The sequence below is a fragment of the Protobothrops mucrosquamatus genome, unplaced genomic scaffold (genome assembly GCF_001527695.2).
Source record: "Protobothrops mucrosquamatus isolate PMUCROS unplaced genomic scaffold, P.Mucros_1.0 scaffold47, whole genome shotgun sequence".
Classification (NCBI taxonomy): domain Eukaryota; kingdom Metazoa; phylum Chordata; class Lepidosauria; order Squamata; family Viperidae; genus Protobothrops; species Protobothrops mucrosquamatus.
This window is the reverse complement of record NW_015386429.1, coordinates 801,448-811,174: the sequence shown is the minus strand read 5'-3', so window position 1 is coordinate 811,174 and position 9,727 is coordinate 801,448.

The following is a 9,727-nucleotide window of genomic DNA, read 5'->3' as shown; positions in this document are numbered from 1 at the left end:
GCTCTTTATTTTTATCTGATTGACTTTATATGTGTGTGTGTGTGTGTGTGTGTGTGTGTGTGTGTATCTTAAAAACAATTCTAAAAAACGACGACTGATTCCTGGGTGTGTTCATGATAAAAATATACAGATAACAATGAGCACCAGGAAAAGTAAAAACTTAAAAAAGTTTTAATAAATAATGATCCAAGCTTTCACCTCCTTATAATCAAGCCACCTTTGCACCCGGCCCATGGATGCTACCGTAGAGCTCCACTGGCCAATCGTCGTTCCAACCCCGTTTCATTCCATTCAGCTGATCCACCTGAGCTATTCCTATCCTTGCATCACCACCCCACTCACCCTCTCTCCTCCTTCCTTCCTGTAACCCGGTACCAATACCTCGTCTGGCTCTACCGGGGGTGGGCCCGCGTCGTACACTAACGCTGTCATCACCCCTCCTCCCTCCAAACGCCCTGCGAGGTGTGCCGCCTTGGTCTACCTCGCTCGATGTTTCTCCTCCTCCCTGCCCGGCGGGCGCGTAACCGCGATCCCCGGATGCTGGCGTTAACTCACTTTCTTCTCCCCCATCGGTTAGCTGGGGGCACACACCCATCCTTGCGCTGCTCCCCACCTCGTCCTGCAGCCGAACCTCTCCATTCATTCGATCTTTCCCCTTCTCTCCCATGCCTTTCACCTCCCCCCTCTCTCCCCGTGTTGGGGACTTGGCACGTCCGTAAGGCAGCTGCGTGGGAACGAGTGATCGCCCCTAAAACGGGACGATATTGCTCTCCTTCTCCCCTTTTCATAACCTCCTCCCCCTTCCTCCTGTCTGCGTTGCCCCCCATCTTATCTAGTGGCTGCCACCCCCTATCTGCCTGGTCTTCCCCCCCCCTCCTGTTGAAACATCTTTTCTGCACCTTCTATCTCTCCTCTTCCCTCAACCAAAACCCCTCCTTCCTTCGCAGGACGGCTGCGCGGGAGCGCGTAACAGTCCCCAACACGGGGAGAGAGAGGGGGGAGGTGAAAGGCATGGGAGAGAAGGGGAAAGATCGAATGAATGGAAAGGTGAGGCTGCAGGACGAGGTGGGGAGCAACGCAAGGATGGGTGTGTGCCCCCAGCTAACCGATGGGGGAGAAGAAAGTGAGTTAACGCCAGCACCCGGGGATTGCGGTTACGCGCCCGCCGGGCAGGGAGGAGAAACATCGAGCGAGGTAGACCAAGGCGGCACACCTCGCAGGGCGTTTGGAGGGAGGAGGGGTGATGACAGCGTTAGTGTATGACGCGGTCCCACCCCCGGTAGAGCCAGACGAGGTATTGGTACGGGGTTACAGGAAGGAAGGAGGAGAGAGGGTGAGTGGGGTGGTGATGCAAGGATAGGAATAGCTCAGGTGGATCAGCTAAATGGAATGAAAACGGGGTTGGAACGGCGATTGGCCAGTGGAGCTCTACGGTAGCATCCATGGGCCGGGTGCAAAGGTGGCTTGATTATAAGGGGCGCCCTCCCATTGACCTACATAGATCCCTGAAGATGCCGGCAGAGAGCCGGTGAAAGCTTGGATCATTATTTATTAAAACTTTTTTAAGTTTTTACTTTTCCTGGTGCTCATTGTTATCTGTATATTTTTATCATGAACACACCCAGGAATCAGTCGTCGTTTTTTAGAATTGTTTTTAAGATACACACACACACACACACACACACACACACACACATATAAAGTCAATCAGATAAAAATAAAGAGCTCTGGGATGTAAGGCAAAAGACTTTTTTTATTAATTGCTGAGCTTTCGTTAACAACCTGTTAACATCAGCAGAGCAAAGGGCTAAATGAGAAGGGGAGTATGTGCATAAATTTACGTAACAGTTAAAAACGGTTACAGTGAGGCATGTGCACATAGCGTGCTTAAGAAGCTCTTAAAGGCATAAAGCAGTCAGTCTCAAGAACATATTCAAAAGTCGCGCTTATCAGCTGTTCGGCACGAGGTTCTTAGGGCTTCGCGCGCAGTCTTGTGCCCGCTGGATTCCTTCCGTGAGGTGCAGCTTGGGGGTTTGTTTTGCTCTATTGCATGCAGGAGTTGCGGGATCGGATCTATAGGGAGAGAAAGCAGATGCCCTCTGGGGCATGTGAATGATTTGCCTAACCTCGCTCCTCCTTTTTAGGAAGCTGTGAAATCGTCTCTGTTAAAGGAGCCAGCCTCTTGGATTGTATAGTTTCTTTGGTGCAGGGTTGCTGTGTGTGTGTGTTTTGTTGGGTATGGTCGTTTGGAATGTTTGTGTGTGGTCGTTTGTTATGCTTGTTAGTTGTGGGTGGTTTTGTGGTATTTGGGAATTGGGCTGTAATATTTTGTTCCATTGAATGTGATAAGTCATATTTCATTGCAGGGGGGAGTTTTGGTCTTGGTCTTAATATTCTGTTGTTACTTAGGTTTGTGTGTGTATGTTTTGTTCTGTGTGAGTGTCTTGCAAGTTTACAGGATTTGTGTTTTGGATGTTTGTGTCCTGGATGTTGTGGTCAGGGGGGTTGTTGTTTCTGTGTGTGAGAATATCAGAAGGTGGTTGTTGGTTGTGTGAGTTGTCATGGTTGTGTTAGGGTTATATTCTTTACTTAGGCTTGATGAAAAGGATTGTGTTGTAGAAAGGATGTCTATTGTGTTGGTTTGGGGTTTGATATATGGGTGGGGTGGTGTTTTTGTGTTATTATTGGTTGGGTTGAAGTGTTTGAAGTGTTGAACTTCGTGGGGTGAGTTAGGTTATATATATCTAAGGTATTTACGGGGTGCATTTCTTGTCCCCCTTTCTCTATTCCCCCTATGGTATATGCTGGCGCGTATACAGGACCAGACTTTACGCACCAGAATCATGCACCCCAAAGATCCGCTCCCCAACGAAGAAAAATCGTCGGTAATATACAGAATTAAATGCAAGGATTGTCCCTGCAACTATGTTGGGGAGACCTCTAAGAGACTAAAAACCAGGGTGCATGAGCACGCGCTAGCTGTCAAAAGATGCGAACAACACTCACAGGTGTGGACCCACATGACCAATTTTGGTCACAAGTTCGATCTTGCTAATGCACAAACCTTATCTAGGGATGCCACCAAAGGAGGCTGCCTACTTAAAGAGGCTTGGCTCTCCAACGAGAACTCCGTAAACTGCCATGTAGAACTCTGCCCAGCACACCAAACGCTGAGAACATGGGATAAACAACGCCATGATTCCCAATAAAAGCAATCCACTCACCCATCACAAGATCAGAGAAATATGGTAATAGAGAGAACAACCTGTCGAACTAACAACAGATTAACAGCATATACCATAGGGGGAATAGAGAAAGGGGGACAAGAAATGCACCCCATAAATACCTTAGGTATACATAACCTAACTCAGCCCATGAAGTTAGGAGAAGATAGGATGAAAGTAATGCCACAGCTCACTGACAACCTTGCAATGGGTACCTGCGAGCGACCGGCAGAAGACCCCCCTTTGGGAGCTTGCACACGAGCAAAAAAAGCAAGAGAGCTATTAAATGGTGGAGCAGAATCCAATGTGCATCTTGCAGATGGTTTGGTGGTGCAGTTGCGAGGACTACGAACGATGGACAAGAGAAAAGAAGATCAGAGTGAACAGCGGGAAGGAGGTCCCCAAAATACCCTGGAGTACCCCCAGAGTGGGGCAACGCTCCCCAGTAGAGGAGCGAATACAAGGACGTATCTACCGGAGGCTTCCGGGACAGACATTCAAATCGTTCGGCAGACCACTTTGGAAACACCTGCACACGCGCAGGAACAACAGGGCGAAAGAGCAAGAGGACCGGGTTGGATACACAGCCTGCTGACAGCCCTATAGGGAAAGAACAGATACGCTCTGGGATGGGGTTGAGGAGAAGGAATGAGCCAAAATGTTTAGCACAATGTGATAGCTGGAGGCATACGAACAAAGCAAATACTGAGAGAAAGGGGGAGAAGAGAGCAGCGACTTTAAAAACTAATGGAGATACAACAGACAACCGTAGATACATGATGAAAACGATCGAAAGGAAAAAGGGGGACGAGGGAGCAGCAAGCCCGAGAGTTAGTGGGGTGGAAGCAGACAATTGGATACACACGAAGAAAGCGATTGGCGAAAAGAAGGGAGAAGGGAGAACAGCAGCTTTAGAAAATAGTGGTGGGATAGCAGACAGCGGTGTATGTACGAGGGGAGGGATTGAAGAAGGAAAGTGGATAATGGAATAGCAGCCTTGAAAACCATCAAGGGAAAAGCCAATGTGTGCCTTCTAGGAGTAAAACAATTAAGGACGTTGGATGGACCGATGACCAGGTCCAGGAGCTGTGTGCAAAACTGGCCGGTATCATAAAAAGGGGACTCCCATTGACTTGCTCCTATGCTCTGATGATGTCGGTAGTGCTGGCTGATGAAAGCTCAGCATTTTATTAAATGATTTCTAGTTTGATATTATCCTGGTATTCGTATTTATTTGTTTTTTATTGCATGGCTTTACCCAGGATTCGAATTTTAATGTAATTAGACACACACACACACACACACACACATATATGAGAGAAGTTAACTAATCAAACAATTTTTTAAAAAAATCCTGTTGTAATTTGCTTAGCTACAAAAAAGGGCAAGCTGCATTTGTTGGATAGCCATTGATTAACTTAAGCTCTGTGCATATTACTAGATATTGATTACTATGTATTTTATTTTTGTATAAGATTATGTGCTTTTTTGTATAAAAGCACTCCATAGCAAGTTAATTATGAAATCAGATACATGATGTATTGGCTAGGAATTTGAGGACTTGTAGTCAAACATATCTGGAAATATCAGACTGGCAAAATTTTACACAGTAACATAGTGTTGTTATCATATTACAAAAGTGTTGCTGAACATTTATTTAATGACCACCAACCTTATTTATTCCCATTGATTTCCAATATTAATCAAGATGGAAATTAACATTATGTCATTATGAGGAATAAAGTTCCTTTTGAAAAAAAGAACAGCAGTTACATACTCTTTCATGTTCCATTACTTCTTTTATTAACGTAGTTTGCCTTTCACTTCACCTTTATTTCCTTCATATACAATTACTCATCTCTCTTAAATACATTGGTATACAGAGTTCAAAAAAATACTTTTGAAAACTGTACTCGATTTATGCGGCCTTCTTTCTTGTCATTTCATTCCTAATATGCTACAGATATGTTGTTATTCCAGATGAAATAATTATTTTTATAGTAGCAGCTTTCTTTTTTCCTGCTGACTGTGTTTTCTAAAATGCCTTGTAAAATAATTCCCCCTCTGTAGCACTGGGAAGGCAATTAAGACAGCATCCAAAGTATTTTAGATCTGATATTCTCATGAAGCCCCCTTACCCCTTTTCTTAAGGAATTTCACCTAAGTCTTTGGTATTAGCATTCACTGAATCTCAAATCTTGTCATCAGTTCAAAAATGGCATTTAGTTTTGGACTGAAAAAGGAATATTTTCATTCTTTTTTATGTTTGCAAACACTGAAATTTCATTAACAGTTTGGAAATATCTGAATGGGAATGGTCAATCTGATAATCAATAGTTACTTTTCACATATTTCAAGTATATACCCATCACTCTATTTACTTTCAAGATAATCAATTTTTTTGCAAAGCACAGAAAGAGACTAAAAAAGGAAGCCAAAGAATTAAAAGAATAAAATAAAAGCTGTATCTTGTTAATGTCAAGACCCATCTCACAGATACAGTGATTCTGGGTGGCTAACAACATAGTATAATAAAAGGTTGTAAAACCCTAAAAATATTTAAATAATTGAATAGAAAAGATGAATAGAAAAGTTAAAAACCAGGATCATTAGCCTTGGGGGTCAAGATATTTACCCGATCAGCCACCAGGACCCTAGGCAAAGTAACAGGGTTTTAGGCTCTTCTGGAAGGGTAGGAATGAGAGAATATTCCAAAAGGCAGGGATCACAATAAAAAAGGTTCTTCTTTTGTAACCTGCCAGCTGAAACTCTTTTGTCAATAAGATCCAAAGTAATCCCTTTTCACTGAAATGGGTAGGCAGGCTAATCCAGTGGTGGCATTCATATATGTGAACAACCAGTTCTCTGTGTGGATGCCGTTTCCGGAAGTCCATTCTGGGCCTGGGCAACAAAAAATTAGTTACCGGTTCTGCCAAACTGGGGCGAACTGGCTAAATCCCACCATTGGGCTAATCTTCTCAGAATGAAATGGTTCCTCAGATACCATGGACTCTTGCCATAAAACACTTTAAAGATAATGACCAAGAGTGGGGGAAGTGAGGGCATCTGGTGGGGGCGGGCCCAGCAACCTTACCCTGACTGGCTTCGGCAGGTGCCTGGCAGGGGAAGGGAAGCAACTGGTCTACCACCATGCTAGCGCCGCTGCATAGCTTCTCTACCCCATGCACAGGCCCCGTCCCACCCCTTGCATGGAGCGCCCTGCTCCCGCTGCTCCCCCTACCCCCACGCGGCACCTTCTTTCCAGCTCCGATGCATCACTTTGTGAGATCTTTTTTTTTCCATGAGAAGTTGAAATTGATTGATTGATTGAACTTTTTTTTTTTTGCACACGATGGGGGAGGCCTAAAGTGAAAAGGTTTTATAAAACCCAGCTTAAAAAGCCACTTGCCCAGGAAGATTTTGATGCAGGTTGCTCATGGATGGGACTTAAGGCCTTGGACTGGGGCGACGGTGCGTGTGCCCACAGAGACGTCTCTGCATGCCACCTATGGCACTCGTGCCATAGGTTCACCACCACAGCTCTAAGATCGCAGAAGCCACTTTCATGTAGTGGGGCGAAATTCAGAAGCTTTTCATTAGATGATCTGCAATTGCTAAAATGACAGAAGAGACAGCAAGGGCATCACGAATTTGAAAACAAAAAGGGCTTCCGACCTGCGAAAGGCAGCTGTCCGCTTAATGTAATAACGCAACGCCCTGCGGATGTCCAGAGTATGCCATTGCCGTTCCAAGTCATGAGACGGGCTAGGACAAAAATCCGGTAACATGATTTCTTGTGCCCTGTGAAACAAGGTGTTAATTTTGGGAATGAAAGAGGGGTCCAACCGCAGGACCACTCTGTCATGGTGAAAGATGCATAAGTCCTCTCTGACAGAAAGAGCTACCAGCTCCGAGATGCATCTAGCCGAGGTAACCGCAACCACCTTGAGAGACAAGGACCGTAGATTGCAGGTTCTGATGGGGTTGAAGGGTGACTCGGTAATGGCCTATAGGACCCGCGATAACTCCCAAGTGGGATACCGATGAACTACGGGTGGTTTGCTGTTCGTGACCCCCTTGATAAAGGAGCAGCCCTGAGGTGCTGAGCCAATGGTACTGAGTGGAGAGGGCCGCCCCCATGGAGAGGGCTGCCACCTGTCTGCAGATACTGTTGGGCACTAAGCCCTTGTCCGTGCCCTCCAACAAATAGTCCAGGAGCCATGGAATAGTCACCTCTGAGAGAGCCAAGTGGTTCCCTTCACACCAGTGGTAAACAATTTTCCACGTGGCGTTGTAAATGTGATTCGTTGCCGGCTTCCAGGAGGCTTGAATAATTGAAATCACTCTTGATGAGTAGGAACCCTGTATTAAGAACCGGCGTTCAGATGCCAGGCGACTAACTGGAGCCACTGTGGATCTGGATGTTGTATGACTCCCTGTAACAGAACTATCCTATCTGGAGGAATCCTCTACGGGGAAACTACGGATAGACTCACGAGATCCGCAAACCATGGTCACCTCGGCCAGTGTGGGGCAACGAATATCACCTCTGCTCGCTCCTGTAGTATTTTTATGATGACTGCCAGAATCAGAGGGAGAGGGAGAAAAGCGTACAGCAGTCCCCCTGGCCATGGCCTGCGAAGGGTGTCCACTCCCTCTGCCCCCTGAGAGGGGAACTGAGAGAGGAACCGTGGAAGCTGGGAATTCGCCGGAGAGGCGAACAGGTCGAGAATCGGTTGATCGAACCTCTCCCTGAAGAGATCCGGATGCAGACGCCCTTCTGAATGGTCTACTGTTGAGCGGCTCAGGTAGTCCACCTGTCGATTCACCTCCCCAAGATGTGCTCGGCCTTCAGGGAGAGGAGATTCTGTTCTGCCCAGATCCCAACAACTGAGCCTCGGCCATGAGAGACCGCGATTGGGTACCGCCTTGTTGATTCACATGGGCCTTTGCTGCCACATTGTCCGTGAGGACCAGCACATGGTACCTCGCAACCTTGTTGCAGAAGTGGCGAAGGGCCAGATGTATAGCTCTGAGCTCCAACCAGTTGATGTTGTGCTTCAGGTCCAGCCGGGACCACCGGCCCTGAGCCAACTGAGATTGGAGGTGCGCTCCCCAGCCAAACAGACTGGTGCCCATGGTCAGGGTTAGCCTGGCAGTTTCCTTGAAAATGGACCCTTTGGCTAACGCTGGGGAGGTCCACCACTGAAGAGATCTGAGGGTCTGGGATAGAACCCGTACTAGTTGGGTGGAAGAGCTTGTGCCTAGTCTTTGGAAAGGAAGTAGGAACCATTGAAGATGTCTGGTGTGTAGTCTGGCCCAAGGCACTATAGCAATGCAAGCTATCATCTTTCCCAATAGTTGGGAGAGCATACCCAGAGGCACTACACGCTCCCTGTGGACCTTGAGGACCATGGTTCGAATGCTGACCTGACGCTCCTGGGACAAACAGACCTGGCAAAGGTTTGTGTCTATTATCGCGCCCAAGTGTAAAAGGCGGTTGGATGGTATCAGGTGGCTCTTTGGAAAGTTGATCAAGAACCCGTGGTCCTGAAGAGTCCCTATAGTTAAGGCCAAATTCGCTTGGGCGTTCAGAGTGGAGGACGACTGGATTAGAATGTCATCCAAGTAACATTGAACGCAGATCGGCACTGATCTGAGATGTGCGGCGAGTACTGCTAAGACCTTGGTGAAGACCCTGGGAGACGATGAGAGGCCGAAAGGTAGAGCCTTGTATTGGTAGTGGTTGTTGGAATAACTGAACCTGAGAAATTGTCGGTAACTGGGATGGATGGGAATGTGGAGGTACGTCTCCGTAAGGTCTACTGATGTCATGAAGTCCCCCCGTCGGACTTTGAATTTGCGATACGAGAGGTGAGAATTTAGACTAGTATCGCCCTCCAACCCCCCGAGGTCTTCGGGACAACAAAAAGGATGGAGTAGAAACCCTGACCTAGTTGGCCTGTTGGTACCCTCTCTATGGATCTTATGCTTAACAGATGTTGAATGGCATCCTCCATGAGTCCTTCTTTACAGGGTTCCTTGATGGGGACAGGCAATGAAACATCGTGGAGGTCTTGTCACAAACTCCAGAGACAAGCCGTCTCTGATGGTGCTTAGCACCCAAGTGTCCGTGGTTGTGGTCTCCCATTGGTGGATAAAGTAAGTTAGTCTGCCACCTATGGGAGTGATCCTCCTCGAGTCACTTTGGCGACGGAAGGGACGGCCTCCCCTGCCTCGAAAGGGCTGCTTGGGTTTGGGTTTGTTTTTTGTGTATGGTTGTGACATCATGTGTGGTATTTGTGACCCACACTCACAAATACCACACATGATGTCACAACCATACATCCACACAAAAAACAAACCCAAACCCACACAGATGATGAGATACAACCACAAATTATAATCCATTCCACAGCTACATCATTAACCACTTTAAACCCCCCCATTCCAGACATGTTTGGACATCCTAACATCCACCATAAAGAAATGACACGACCTCG